General features: G+C 44.2%; 1 non-coding gene across 1 annotated transcript; it reads right to left on the reverse strand.

The window, feature by feature from the left end:
* Positions 1-15,226: 15,226 nt before the first annotated feature.
* On the reverse strand, positions 15,227-15,298 carry trnae-uuc (transfer RNA glutamic acid (anticodon UUC)). The gene has a single exon. It is a non-coding gene; the product is annotated as a tRNA-Glu (tRNA).
* Positions 15,299-15,959: the final 661 nt, after the last annotated feature.

Raw genomic sequence — 15,959 nt, forward strand, 5'->3', positions numbered from 1 at the left:
CCTTGTACAAACACACCCAAGTCTCTTTCAACTTAAACGCTGATAGCAAGGAAAGACGATGAGCTAGTGGTATTATCGCGAGACTATTAATCCAGAATCTCAACCAATTTTATGGGGCCCCGGTTTTGAATCCTGCCACGGCACGTTGTGGAATTTGTATTCAATAAAAATATCCGGAATTAAGAATCGAGTGAGGACCATGAAACCATTGCCGATTGTCGGGAAAAAAACATGGAGTTGTGTAATGTGATTTAGGGAAGGAAATCTGCAGTCCCTTGTCCGGCCTGGCCGACATTAACTCCAGAGCTGCAGCAACGTGGTTGACTGTCAACTGTCCAAGGGCAACCAGGGTGGGCAATAAATGCTGGCTAGCCAGCGACACACATTTCTACTGAATTAAAAAAGAACTAGGTCACCTTTTCAAACATTGCCTGCTCTTTCTCCGTTTATGAACGAGAGAATATCTTCTTGGGCAACATGATGGCACTGCTGCCTCACAGCGCCAGGGACCTGGATTCAATTCGCGGCATGGGTCAGTGTCTGTCGGAGTCTGCATGTTTTCCCCATGTTCCGTGGCTTTCCTGCGGGTGCTCCTTCTTCCTTCCACAGAGTGAAAGTCGTGCTGGTAGGTGCATTGACCATGCTAAATTCTCTGTCAATGTACCGAACAGGTGCTGGTCCTGCCGACGAGGGAATTGTCACAAAAACTTCATTGCGGTGTTAATGTAAGCCTAATTGTGGCACTAATAAATAAACTTTGAATTGTCCAACATTACACTCGACCTGCTCTAACCACTGAGCTATGGGTCCAATTTCTGCGCCAAGTGAGGAGATACTGTATCATCATCAGTGGGCGTGGAAGTGGTTGAATTTTCAGGTGGGTGATATTTGGGTGATGTGGAAATACCCGAGATGGAGAACAAGGAGTTAATCGATGCGATTTGAAAGAGGAAGAATTTGACATGTTTGTCAGTTGTTTTTGTGATAAATGTCTGCCGTGTCATTCTTCTTCAGAGTTTATTGCTGTTGTTACATCTCTGATTTTTCCAGTTCTGATACAATTCATCCAGCTGAGGATTACTCTCGTTTCTCCCTTAACAGGCACTGTGAGGCGTGTTTTAATTTAATTTAGATTTAAATAATAAATTATTCACTACTTGCCTGGGACTCCAACGCGGGACATGGCACAGAATCCAAACCACGTTACGTCAGGAAAGCTGATATCAGCGATTTGAAATATGTTGACAACCTCTCTGTCTCCACTGCTTCAGTTCAGGTCACTTTCGTTCCTGATATTGTCACACAGTCATTCTAACATCTTATAACCAACTGAAGCAAATTATGTCTTCTTCCTTTATGCTCAGATACTTACAATTCCAGAAACTCAGTACGTGCTGAGCAAAGTGCTCTGTTTAGTTAACAGTTTGTCACCAATTCCGGGCCATAGCGGTGGAAACATTGACTGTGAACCACTCAACCACCAGGCTCCACTATCACTGGCTCAATGTTGCCTTGTCCACCATTCCAGATGTCATGTGATCCATTCAGCTTTGTGCTCTATCACAGACATTATTTGTGTTCCTTTTGCTGAGTGATTCCTGACTTCGCAATCAGAAAATACTGCGAATACTCAGCAGGTCAATTAGTGTTTAGTGACAAACGCGCAAATAATTCCAATAGTCGAATCCCTCTGAAATTAAAAGCATTTGGAAATGTTTCTGTGAAGGCAAAATACTGTGGATGCTGGAACATGAAACAGAAATAGAAAAATGTTGGCAAAATCTCATCAGGTCTGACAGCATCTGGAGAGAGAGATTATAGCCAAAGTTTCGAGTCCGGAGCTTTGACGAAGGATCATTCAGACTTGAAACGTTGACTCTATTCTCTCAACACAGATGCTGTCAGGTCAGTTCAGATTTTCCAGCATTTTCTGTTTATGATGAAAATATTTCTGCCGGGATCGAACCAGGGATTTTCGTGTGTAAAGCGAAAGTAACAGCCACTGCACAACAGAAAAATTGTGATACAATTATTCAAGGGTATTTCGTAAATTTAATTGACTGGACATTTAACGGTGATAAGATTCGATCAAATGCTTCACCTAAAATTACTGGATGAATTCACTAACGCTATCAGCATAAATGTTTTGTTGCCGTAACTGGTATTGCCAGTGAACAGGATCAATGGAGTAGAATTGGGTCACATGTTCCATTGAGCCTCCTTCACGATTGAGTCAAGGCAGACCCACAGCCTCAAACCCAATTGCCCAGCTTATCCCGATAGCCCTTCATTCACTTAGATTCCAACAACTCTCCACCTCAACCCTCAATGTCTTCATCAACTGAAGATCCACAGACCTCTGTGCAGCTACAGAATTGATGCAAGTTGGCGCCGGAGCAAGGCGACTTCTTGCAAGCTTTGCCCAGCATACCTTCTAACTCCATCTTTTACTCTTGTTCTATGCTTCAATAATTGCCAGTCTCCAGTTGAATAGGTGTTGTTGTGTGACATCAACTGCTCCTTTCTTTCAACAGAGGAGTTAAAGAGTAGCGAAAGATTAAAAAAACACTGATGTTGCAGGCATCTGTCGCCAGAGGCTCAGCAATGTGCAATGTAATAGCAGCTGAACTGGTTGACAATTTGCTCTCTCCGTTGGTGAAAAATGTAAACGGAATGTCCTTCAGCAAATCAATCATCAGCTTTTGCAAATAAATGGAGAATCTGCCTAAATGTAAAGCCGCTGGATCCAAAGTGCTCAACATTAGACCAGAGCACATAGAACAGAGCAGCCGGCTGCAAATGGTCACTCAAAGCATTTCATCCACTTGCTGTTCCTGCCACATTGAATGAAAGAGGTCACATGCTTTGAGTGACCATTTGCAGCTGGCTGCTGTGTTCCTGGTTCTGTGGTGTAATGGTGAGCACTCTGGACTCTGAATTTGGCGATCCAAATTTAGATCTCGGTGTAACCTTGGTTTTCTTTGCTGAAGCCGATGATGGGTTTGCTGAAGGACATTTTATTTAAAATTCTCAGCAAGTGGAATTTTAAACACTGAGGAAGTTTCAGAAAATTCCACCGCAATCACATTGCAGATGATGCAGCGAATGACACTCCTGGTGTCATTGCATCTATCCAGAGGACCACTGCTCAAGAATACAAAACGCTCAGACACAGAATCCCTACAGTGCAGTCGGGAGCCATTCGGCCCATCGAGCATGCACCGACAACAATCCCACCCAGGTCCTATCCCCGTAACCCCACGTGTTTGCCCTGTTAGCCCCGATGACACTACAGGCAATTTACCATGGCCATTCAACGTAACCCGCACATCATCGGATTGTACGCCGGGTGCTCAGTTTCTTTCTACACACGCAGACACGGGGAGAAAGTGCAACTGCACACAGACAGTAACCGGAAGACAGATCTGAACAGGTCCCTGGCACTGTGAGGCAGCAGTGCGAACCACTGTGCCACCGTGCCAGAAAAGCCACAGAAGCCAGGGTTCCGCTACCGACACCAGTCAATAAGTCACCTGCCCCACGTTAAACAAGGGGGTTGGGACGATGAACATACTGGTCCCACCGAGATTCAAACTCGGATTGCTGGATTCAAAGACCAGAGTGCTGATCATTAGCGAAAGGATCGAGCATGTGGACATAAAGAAAGAGGATGTGTTGGAACTATTGAATGGCATCAAGGTTGGTAAGTCGCCGGGACCGGATGGGATGTACCCCAGGTTACTGTGGGAGGCGAGGGAGAAGATTGCGGAGCCTTTGGCGATGATCTTTGCATCGTCGATGGAGACGGGAGAGGTTCCGGAGGATTGGAGGATTGCAGATGTGGTCCCTATATTCAAGAAAGGGAACAGGGACAGCCCGGGAAATTACTGACCGGTGAGTCTAACCTCAGTGGTTGGTAAGTTGATGGAGAGGATCCTGAGAGACAGGATTTATGATCATCTAGAGAAGTTTAGTATGATCAAAAGTAGTCAGCACGGCTTTGTCAAGGGCAGGACGTGCCTTACGAGCCTGGTTGAGTTCTTTGAAAATGTGACCAAACACATTGACGAAGGAAGAGCGGTGGATGTGGTCTATATGGACTTCAGCAAGGCGTTCGATAAGGTCCCCCATGCAAGACTTCTTGAGAAAGTGAGAGGGCATGGGATCCAAGGGGCTGTTGCCTTGTGGATCCAGAACTGGCTTGCCTGCAGAAGGCAGAGAGTGGCTGTGGAGGGGTCTTTCTCTGCATGGAGGTCAGTGACCAGTGGAGTGCCCCAGGGATCTGTTCTGGGACCCTTGCTGTTTGTCATTTTCATAAATGACCTGGATGAGGAAGTGGAGGGATGGGTTGGTAAGTTTGCTGACGACACCAAGGTAGGTGGTGTTGTGGATAGTTTGGAGGGATGTCAGAAGTTGCAGCGAGACATAGATAGAATGCAAGACTGGGCGGAGAAGTGGCAGATGGACTTCAACCCGGATAAGTGTGTGGTGATCCATTTTGGCAGATCCAATGGGATGAAGCAGCAGTATAATATGAAGGGTACCATTCTTAGCAGTGTAGAGGATCAGAAGGACCTTGGGGTCCGGGTCCATAGGACTCTTAAATCGGCCTCGCAGGTGGAGGATGCGGTCAAGAAGGCGTACGGCGTACTAGCCTTCATTAATCGAGGGATTGAGTTTAGGAGTCGGGAGATAATGCTGCAGCTTTATAGGACCCTGGTTAGACCCCACTTGGAGTACTGCGCGCAGTTCTGGTCACCTCATTACAGGAAAGATGTTGAAGCCATTGAAAGGGTGCAGAGGAGATTTACAAGGATGTTGCCTGGATTGGGGGGCATGCCTTATGAGGATAGGTTGAGGGAGCTTGGTCTCTTCTCCCTGGAGAGACGAAGGATGAGAGGTGACCTGATAGAGGTTTACAAGATGTTGAGAGGTCTGGATAGGGTAGACTCTCAGAGGCTATTTCCAAGGGCTGAAATGGTTGCTACGAGAGGACACAGGTTTAAGGTGCTGGGGGGTAGGTACAGAGGAGATGTCAGGGGTAAGTTTTTCACTCAGAGGGTGGTGGGTGAGTGGAATCGGCTGACGTCGGTGGTGGTGGAGGCAAACTCGTTGGGGTCTTTTAAGAGACTTCTGGATGAGTACATGGGATTTAATGGGATTGAGGGCTATAGATAGGCCTAGAGGTGGGGATGTGATCGGCGCAACTTGTGGGCCGAAGGGCCTGTTTGTGCTGTGGCTTTCTATGTTCTATGTTCTATTACACCATGGAACCAACAGGGTTCCTGTTTAAGGTCGGAAACCTTTCACCCAGATCTCATACATACACACTCTTGCTCAATAATTGCCAAGCTTCAGTCGAAAGGTTGTTGTTGTTCAGCCCCAACTGCTTCTTTGTTTCGATAAAGCGTTGAAGAGGAGCAAAAAATGAAACAGAAAAACACAGATGTTGCAGGCATCTGGCGCCAGAGTCCCAGCAATGTGCATTGTCATCGCGGTTGAACTGGGGACAAATCGTCCTCTCGATTCGTACTTTGTGAACATTTTGAACGAAATGCCCTTCTGCAAAGCAATCATCAGCATTGGCAACGAAAAGCAAGTTTCCACCGAGATTTAAACTCAGGTCATTGGATTCAAAGTCCAGAGTGCTAACCGTTGCACCACAGAGAACAGAACACCACAAGGGACTGCAAATGACCAGTGAAACATGACTATTTGTCCTAATATTTCCCAATACGGCTTGCGAAGGAAATGATTTGCTGCAGATTTGGGTGACTGTGTCTTCTGACATTTTCTCCTATCAACGGTGGCGCATGATGACACGTTGCTGCTGTATTTGCTGTTGCTGTCACGTCGATTGGAAGAGATCAAATTCTTCCAGTGACCATTTGCCGGGGTGGGGGCGTTCTGAGATCTGTGTTGTACCCCTAAAAGCTTTGGAATTTGAATCCAACTATCTGAGTTCGAATCCTGGTGGAGCCTTGTTTTTTTTTCCTAAAGCCGATGATGGGTTTGCTGAAGGGCATTTTGTTGCAAATTCTCAGAATGTGGAAATCTAAACACTGAGCAAATCTCAGCAAATTCGACCGCAATCACATTGCAGATGATGCAGCAAATGGCTCTCCTGGCGCCATTGCATGTGCACCAGAGGACGTTTGCTCAAGAGTACAAAGCGCTGTGAGGCAGGGAAGCCACAGTGGGCAGGGGGTCCGCCTACATGGTGTCGTGTCATTCACTCACTCATCTGTCCCAATTTACACAAGAGTTCGGAGGCGAGAGGCCAGAGTGTGAATCGTTACACCATGGAATCGGCAGCACTCTGACTGAAGGCACGAGGCTTTTTTTCCCCAAAACACACACGCACGCACCTACATATACACACTCTCTCTCTCTCTCTACCACACACACACACACACTCTCTCTCACTCTCTCACACACACACACGCACACACACACGCGCACGCGCGCACGCACACACACTTGCTTAATAATTGCCAGGCTCCAGTCGAATCGTTGTTGTGTGGCACCAACTGCTCCTTTCTTTCAACAGAGGAGCTAAAGAGTAGCCAAAAGATGAAAAACACTGACGTTGAAGGCGTCTGGCGCCAGAAGCTCAGGAATGTGCATTGTAATAGCCATCGAGCTGGCTGACAAATTGCCCTTTCGATTCAGAGGGGAACATTTAAACGAAATGCCCTTCAACAAATCAGTCATCTGCATTGAGAAATTAAATTAAGGCTCTGCCGAGATTCGAACTCGGATTGCTGGATTCAGAGTGCTCACCATTATACCACGGAACCGAGCATACAATAGTGCACTGCGAGTGATCATGCAATACTTCTGACAGTTTGAACAACAGGGAGAAGAATCAGTCCCTTTTCACAATCCCGTCAATTACCCACAGCAATTCATATTTACAGTGTCCTTGCTGGCTCTTCCTATAATAATGAGAACGCTACCTTCTACTGCATTAAGTTTCACTGTAGCTCATCACATTCAAAGAGAACTGTTCGCATCCACCTGTATAAACCATATTGTAGTAAATCCACTGAACAACACCGGCTTATCACAGCTTTGCTTTCGTCACATTCGAAGCCAGTGTGAAAATACGAAGAATTTCAAATCCTGACAGACAGGAAGGAGAGTGTGACTGTGGATAATTGGCGCTGTGCACATTGCTGTCTTCTGTATCTGGGAGAATCAGGAAGATGGGATCCTGGTGCTCTCGTGGTTAGGATTGGGATCTTTCAGGGTCGCAGACTGCCTCCATACATTAAGATTTAACGTTGTTTTGATAAACAAACCTGAAATACTTCTGGATGGTGAACAGCTCTGATGGAATCATTGGAGTGAGATTTGCAGTTTCGCTTCGAGTTGGAAAGGTCACATGTGCAACATGACAAGAAAAAATACAGATAGTGAAAGACAGTGATAGGATGCAAAGCGCTGACGATGGAGATGGTGATACAATGTAAAATCTGAGTGATAATGGGTCAGATTTCACCGTTTGCACAGACAGAAATATCACTTATTTCTGGATAAAACTCTCGGGCTAAATGACAAGAAAACTTCTCATTGAATGAAACATTAAACTATTTGACTTCGACTGATTGCAAGCAGTTTTCATTCAGAAAGCAGTAACTGTGAGGTTAACAAAGCAGGCTGGAGAAATGCTCCTTTCGAGCAGCGACGCTGCCAGCGGAATGGAGTTCTGGAATTCACCCAGGAAAGCAGCAAAGTTTAAAAACAATGGCACCGAACGTGCGGCTTGAACCCAAGGCTCTGAAATTACACCTGCCATGCAACCGATTAAGATAGTCAGACTACTGCTGCAGCAGACCTTGCTCCAATTCTTAACACACATGAAGCCAACGTTTGTTCGAATCTGGTGTCTTAATTTGTTCTGATTGCAAAGTTTACCATTAATGGACCAAAGGAATCCCCAAGGTTACCAAAAGATAAAATGCTGGAAAATCTCAGCAGGGCTGGCAGCATCTGCAAGGAGGGGGAAAGAGCTAATGTTTCGAGTCCAGGTGACACTTTGTCAAAGCTGACATTTCTAACTGAGCTTTGACGAAGGGCCATCTGGACTCGAAACTTCAGCTCTTTTTCTTTCCTTGCAGATGCTGCCAGACCTGCTGAGATTTTTCAGCATTTTCCCTTTTGGTTTTAGATTCCATCATTCGCAGTAATTTGCTTTTATTCCCAATGTAACAATGCGTTCCTCTCAATCATCAATAACATCATTCAAATCTTCCACTACTCAGTTGCACCTCCTTCAAACATTACAATCTCCTCTTACATCTTTCATTCTGATCTTCTCTTTGTAGCATTTCAAGATTTAACTTTTGAACCAATATGAACCATTTTGTGATGGTAAAAAGCTCTACATTCCCATTGGGAACTGAAGCATATTGAAACACACAGAAAAAACGAAGCAAATACACACACCCAGAGTGACAGAGGCCTAAGGAGAGGCAAACACAATGAAAACAAGTCTAATACTAATATGGCTTTCTTCGTGTTCCCGTTTGGGGGCAGATCCGTGAATGTTTATGTGAATTAACGGAAATGGGAAGACGCCCAAGTGTTTGCATGGATTTGATTTAATTCGCTCTGTAGACACACAATTAAATGCAACAATGATGAAAAGAGGGAAATCCCAATAGATTTTAACTCCATCACGTTAACCACTCGGACACCCATGACTGGTCCTTTAAACTATTAAGCCAACCGCACGTCCAACCTAACAGTTAATCTACAATTTACTTTAAATATCATTAATATTATAAACGTCATTAATCGAACATGTAATCACTAAAAATTAATGTAGTAGAATGTAGCATTATTCATTTTGAATGGAGGAACCAACAGAGGCATTGCAAATATAAATTGCTGTGGGCAATTGATAGGCTTGTGGAACCAGTTTAGTTCCTACTGCAGCAAAGTAGATCCGTTTGCTCAAAGCCCATCATCGTGTTTGTGTAGTGAAGTGCTTATGAAATTCGCCTCACAGGCGAAACGTCCCTGGTTCAAAACCAGCCAGGAGCACTTCTAATGCGGTTAATTTCAGAATAATTCCGATTTCAGGATGATTTGGATTGGTCGTTAAGCATCAACTGCGTTGCTGAGTGCCTCCAGCATTTTCTGCTTTCAGTTAATGTCTGCGAAGGGCAAAACAAGGCTCAACTTCGAGCTGGATATCTTGTATCAGACCTGGCAAAGTCAAAGATGTAACAACAACAAGTTCATTCGATAAATTATATGGCGCAAACATTGTTCACTCAAGGATCTGATACATGTTCGATTCTGCCGCTCTCAAGTCCCGTCTTTTAAGTTCCTGTTCGACATCTGAGACATTTCCACCCCCATCAAATATCACCAAACAAAAATTCAGCCTGCTCCTCACTCCACGGTTTATGGTAAACTTACAGTCAATCTTCGCAAGTAATTGGCTTCAAAGCTCAGTTGTCAGAGCACTGTTTGTTTTTGTAAACCAGTGGTCTCGAGTCCAATTCTCGCCGGATCCAAAGGTTACGTTTAAACGTCCGGCAACAAGTTGGATGGAAATGAAGCTGTGGGGAGGAGACAAATATTTTAGATTAATGGACAAGACGTATTTGAAAAAGCTGAAAAAGTTATAAGTGTTGATGTTCGAAGTGGTGAATGGGTATTTGGGTTTTTATTACCAGGGGAATGAAGTGCAAGAATCAAGAAGTCTGCCACAATTGGAACCTGTTTTTTGTGAGACCACATCTGCAACACTGTGTGCAGTTTGATCTCCGCGATGGAGAACTGACAGACTTGCATTGGAGGTCGTCGAGGGAATGCTCAAAAGATTGGATCCTGAGATGAGGGAGTTGTCCTATGATGAAAGGCTGAATAAATTGGGTGTTAATTATCTGGAGTCAGACGAAAGAGAGGAGATTGTTTTCGCTGGTGAGGGAATCTAAAAGACGGAGACACAGTCTCAGGATATGCGGCTGATCATTTAGAACTGGGTCAGCTGCTATATCAGAGAGTTGGTTCAGAATTTATGGGCCACATGTCCTGATCCTGCTTTGCAGGGACACTATGATAGGAATAGAATTAATAGCGTCGATTTCAAATAAATTAGACTAATAACATCAGTCCTGTGCATACCATAAAACCGATTGAAATTTTCAGTAATTGATGCTGTGATTGTAGATATCGAAATGTAACCCACTATCACACCGAGTGAATCCACTGTCCGTTCAAATGTCGATCAGTGAAATTGTAATCATCTTCCGCTATGGAACATGTGGGAACTGAGTCAATAAACAGACTCCACACAAAAAAATCCCAGAAAGTGTCAATTCCTCTTCCAACTTCAAACCTTTTGTTATTTTCTGTACCATTTACCATGAAGATTTATACAGTCAGTGAACAGAGATTTCGATGGTAAAAATGTGTTCACACACTCCAGGTACATAACCACAGTGAGGCACACAGAGGAGCAAACACAAATACAGACAGTGAGCGTGACAGACGCTGGAGGATCGAGAAAGACGGAGGCTTGACGCTCTGTTGTCGAGCATCTGACGACACATCGAGAGGTTCCTTGTTGAATTCGTGATATCCTCTTCAGTATTTAACTGGACTTTTTATCAATTATGGCTGTCGTTCATTGGCTGGAAAGTTCTTTGTGACATCCGCTGGTCGGAAGAGACTCTATATAAATGCAAGACTTTCTGTCTTTAATCATCTTCAATCCCAGTCCTCTGGTTACTGACTGCCAGCGGTGGAAACAGTTTGTCCCTATATGCTCTATCAAACGGCCTTTTTTCCATGTTAGCAGAAGTTTTTTTAATCATTACATCAAAACAACACTGCGGAGGTAAAGTAGTCTAAGGTTTACATTTGTGACCTAAATCATCCTTTGGTCTTCCTGTATCAAGTTCGGTGCAAGTCGAACTGGCGACAAATTTGCAGAGAAAACGCTTCCACTCTGATTTAGAATGTCACGCGTGGCTACAGTCGTCTCATCCTCTGTGGCGCGATTGGTCAGCGAGCTTGGTTATTAACTGAGAGATTGGTGGTTCGAGAGCATCCAGCGATGGAACTTTCTCTGCGTTCTTTTCCCCGCCAACGTCATTGTTACACAATTTTTTCTTTGTCATTTCGTCCTTGGGCGACAATGAAAGTATTTCTCGTGTGTTTCCAGCTCTGCTGTTAATCGGTATTATCGACATTATTAATTCAGTGAATATTTATCCCAACGTATTTGTAGTAATTTATATATTTCAAATGCTATTAAACTTCATAACTGAACGCGAATCTTTAATTAATCCTGGGTTTCAATGTCATTTTCCCGCCCACTCCCCTTCATTCCAGGTTAAATCAGAAATCTGTCTATCCGAGCGTGAAGTGTGTTCAGTGAGGGAGCGAGTCTCATTCCAAATCGCCTGCGAGAAACTCTGGAGAATGGAGGAATAGTTAGTGCTTAGCGCTGCTCCTTCACAGTGCCCAGGGACCCGGGCCCGATTCCTGGCTTGGATCACTGTCTGAGTGGAGTTTGCACGTTCTCCCCGTGTCTGCGTGGCTTTCCTCCGGGTGCTCCGGTTTCCTTCCACATTCTGGAAGACGTGCTCGTTAGGTGCATTGATCCTAACAGGCGCCGGACTCTGGTGACTAGGGGAATTTCATAGTACCTTCACTACAGTGTTAATGTAAGCCTTACTTGTGGCTCATAAATCAGGTTTTAAAAAATGAGAGGAGATCTTACTGAACCTTACACAATTTTGACAGGGCTTTAGAGACTTGACACAGGGGTGAGGTTTGCTATGGCTGCCGGGGGGCTGCGGGGACAGTTCTGGAACAATTGTTCAGAGTTGCAGGATACGAGGGAGCCACTTAGAACTGCGATATGGAGAAATATCTTTACTCTGAGGGCGGTGAACCTGTGGAATTCTTTACAGCATGAGTCTCTGGATGCATTGTTTGTGTATTGGGACTCCAATGAGGTTCCAAATGTGAGAAATTTATGAGTGTTGATGCTGATTTGGGTGTGTTTGTACAAAGAATGCAGTTTTCGTCCACTTCCGACCAGAAATTTGAAACTAGCTCAGATTTAATGCAGCCGAATGTATCGTAATCATTTGACAGGAGCAACCCCAGCAGATGCAATAAGTTGCTGGGGGCAATTGATGGGATTGTGGAAATGAACGATTCTTTCTCGCTCCAGTTCAAACTGGTTCAACGATCACTCCTATTTTCAATCAGGAAGTAATTCCAGGTCCTCTTCATTCATGTGCTGCACGCGATCAATAAATTTTCATTCCCTGGCCGGGAATCAAACCCAGGTCGCGGTGGTGAGAGCACTGATTCCGATCCGATAGACCATCAGGGAAGATAACGATGGAATGTTTAGCCCATCTTTCCACTTCAGCATTTTTAAAAATACACAAAAATGATATGATTGTTGGACAAAAATCATATCCAGAACGAACACGATCGACTCCTTCAGCCAATGAAATACTAATCGTTGTTACCTGGAACAAAAAATGGACAGTGAGGTGAAATAGTTCCAGACTTTTCATGTGTATCTTTCAATTTCCAAAACCGACCAAACTCGTCATTGCTGATCCTATGAAACCTACGAGGTAACACACAGCAGATATTCAGCACTTCAAACTATCTGCTTTCCACCTCAGCATTTTGTAGGTTTAAAAGCACCGTTCTTTAAAAGTTTAAATCTGTCCTCATTCCACTGATCATTACCGACTTGCTGTGCATTTTATATTGTGATAAAACCTATATTTGTAACATAAACAGCAGATTTTTCTGCTGTTTTGGCAGCATCTGTGGACACATAAAATTCTAAACACTTCCATGCGTTAGCCGTTTCTGAATTATAGAGATCATTGCGTTTGGAAAGTGGCAAAATATTTTCAAAATAACTGACTCATTTCAAATTGTTTTTGTTAAATACTAAAGCATTGCATTATCTCACAGCCATAGGACATTTACACTTCGCCATGTCTTGAATGATATTGTACAACTGCATAGAAAAAGGGATAAAAATTGGGACAAATGTTATTTTCTGAATCTTATGTTAAATCATTGAATATGCCACATGGTTTTCAGCCGAATTAGAATTCGATGAAACAAGCAATCAGACTACACCGTTTGTGCAGAAGACTGCAGAATTGTATTCTAGGCCGGCCACATTGGTCATGAGCAGAGTTTCTCTCGTGTTCGGGTTATCATACAGGATCGGCTCTCCGATTCCGAACGGGATCGAACATGATTCAAATTTACTGCTTGGAAGTTCCCAGATTGTAGTTCGTTGTTGAATGTGGATCCAACACAATATTAATTTGTTCTCCACCAATTATTGGAAAAAAATGCACACAGTAAAATTGCCACTGTCATATTGATGCAGTTGATGTCGGTGAGATGGATTAGCCATGGTAAATGTGTGAGGGTAAGTGGGTAAGAGTGGCGAAACGTGTCTCGGTCAGGCACTCTGGGCTTACATTTTCTGGGTGATGTGTCAGCCATTTATGACTGAGAAAAGGAGACATTTCTTCTCCCAAAGGCTTGTGTATCTTCAGTATTCTGCAGCCGCCCAGAGGTGCGTGGATCCTCGGTCGATGAGGATATTGAAGTTTGAGTTGGAGTAATTTTTGGAATCTAAGGGAATGAAGGTCTATTGGGATAAGCTGGAAAATTGGGGTTGGGGTTGCGGATCTGCCTTGTTTCAGTCGTGGAGGAGGCTCAATGGGACATGTGACCCAGTTTTACTTCATTGATTCTGTTCACTGTCAATACCAAATCCGGTACCAATGGCTTCTGCTGACAGCATTGAAGTCTCGGGCATTGAATTCAGGGTAGTCGTATTAGTTAAGGCGTATGATCGAAGCCCATCACTGCTCAATGTTCAATTAATTAACTTCATGGAGTATCTTTGATTTGATTTATTAGTGTCACATCCATTAGCATGCAGTGAAAAGTATTTTTCTTGCGCGCTACACAGACAAAGCATATCGTTCATCGAGAAGGAAACGAAAGAGTGCAGAATGTACTGTTGCACTCATAGCTCGGGTGTAGAGAAAAATCAACTTAATACCAGGTAGGTCGTGTATGTAATCAAACGAATTCCATGCAGTAGAATGTATCGTTAAACATTTTAACAGGAGGTACCAGGGGACACAATGCAAATATAAATTGCTGTGGGCAATTGACGTGTTTGTGGAATCAGTTTCCTGACATCGTTGCATCGCAGCTGTTCTGGTAGTTATCACGTTCGGCGTACACACGCAAGTTTCCTGGTTCAATCCTGGGCAGAAACGTATTAAACAGGAATGGAAAATACTGGAAAATCTCAGCAAGACTGACGGCATCTGTGGGGAAACCAACGTTTCAAATCTGGATGATCCTTCATCAGATTTCCTGATTCGACACACTGGCTCTGTTCTCTCTTCACAGATGCTGCAAGTCCTGCTGAGATTTTCCAGTACGAATCATTAACTGCCGAGTATTTCCAACATTTTCTGATGGTAACGTCATGAATCAGCCTGTGAAAAGAACAAAAGGGATGGTCTGTGATAGAGAGCAAGGGAGGATGATTCAATGAATCAGGGAGTGAAGGATAAGGCAACATTTATCTGATGATGGTGGAGGCCGGGTGGTCAAGTCGTTCAGAGTCAATCCGTCCACCGCCAAGGCCCGGGGTTGATGATAAACTGTCAACTAAACAGAACATTTTATTTGGCATGTAATCAGATTCTGGAGGTGAAAGTATCTGAAAGCAAAGGAAGAGTATATCATTTGCTGCAGAAGGTAGAATGACTGTGTGACTATCTGTAGCGACAGTGACCTGGAATGAAGCAATGGAGACCGTAATGATGAACAATGAGATACAAATCTCTGATATCACAGCAGAGCTGTGATCAGCTAAAATTGTTCAGCAGATTTCCCACAAGAAGCGATGGAAGAGGCAGAGGTTACGATTGATCTGTGAATGTGGTGAGCTACAGTGAAATTTGGGGGGTAGAATACATTATTATTCATTTAGACAGGAGGAAGCAGCAAGGGGAATGTAATGAAAAATTGCCGGGGACAATTGACGGGATTGTGCAAGTGGGTTTACTTTGTTTCTCCAGGGAGTTCAAACTGGCACAATGATCACCCCTGTTATCGATCAGGAGGTAATTTCAGCCCCTCCTCAATCATGTGCTGGTCGGCAGCAATAAAATCGACATTCCCTGACCGGGAATCGAACCCGGGCCGCGGCGGTGAAAGCGCCAAATCCTAACCACTAGACCACCAGGGAAGACGCAAGCAAGCATTTTAATCTGACCGATACATTTCAGCGTTTTTCAAATACTCGAGACAGGTTTGGGGGGAAAAAAACCTCATGTTTAGATCGAACACGAATGACTCCTTCACTCAACAGCAAATTACTGCAGATTCTGGAACTTAAAAGAAAAACTTAAAATGCTGGAAAATCTCAACAGGCATGACGGCATCTCTGGAGAGAGAATAGACCCAACATTTCAAATCTGTCTGGTCAATCATCAAAGCTGAAGACAGGTCAAGAGGACGAGATTGATACTTTAAGTGTGAGAGATGCGGGGGGTGTGGGTGGGAGCCGTGGCTAAGAGTTGACAAAGTTGTGATGGAAAAAAAATCAAAGGGAATGTAAATGGTGGCGGTAAAAGCAAAATACTGCGGATGCTGGAATCTGAAACAAAAACAGACAATGCTGGAGCACGTCAGCAGTGGCGGCACGGTAGCACAGTGGTTAGCATTGCTGCTTCTCAACTCCCAGCTTGGGTTACTGTCTGTGTGGAATTTGCGCATTCTTCTCGTGTCTGCGTGGGTTTCCTCTGGGTGCTCTGGTTTCCTGCCACAGTCCAAAAATGTGAGGTTGATTGGCCAAGCTAAAATTGTCCTCGGATGCGGAGGTGAGAGGGATTAGTGGGTAAATATGT

This window comes from Mustelus asterias, unplaced genomic scaffold (genome assembly GCF_964213995.1).
Source record: "Mustelus asterias unplaced genomic scaffold, sMusAst1.hap1.1 HAP1_SCAFFOLD_145, whole genome shotgun sequence".
Lineage (NCBI taxonomy): Eukaryota > Metazoa > Chordata > Chondrichthyes > Carcharhiniformes > Triakidae > Mustelus > Mustelus asterias.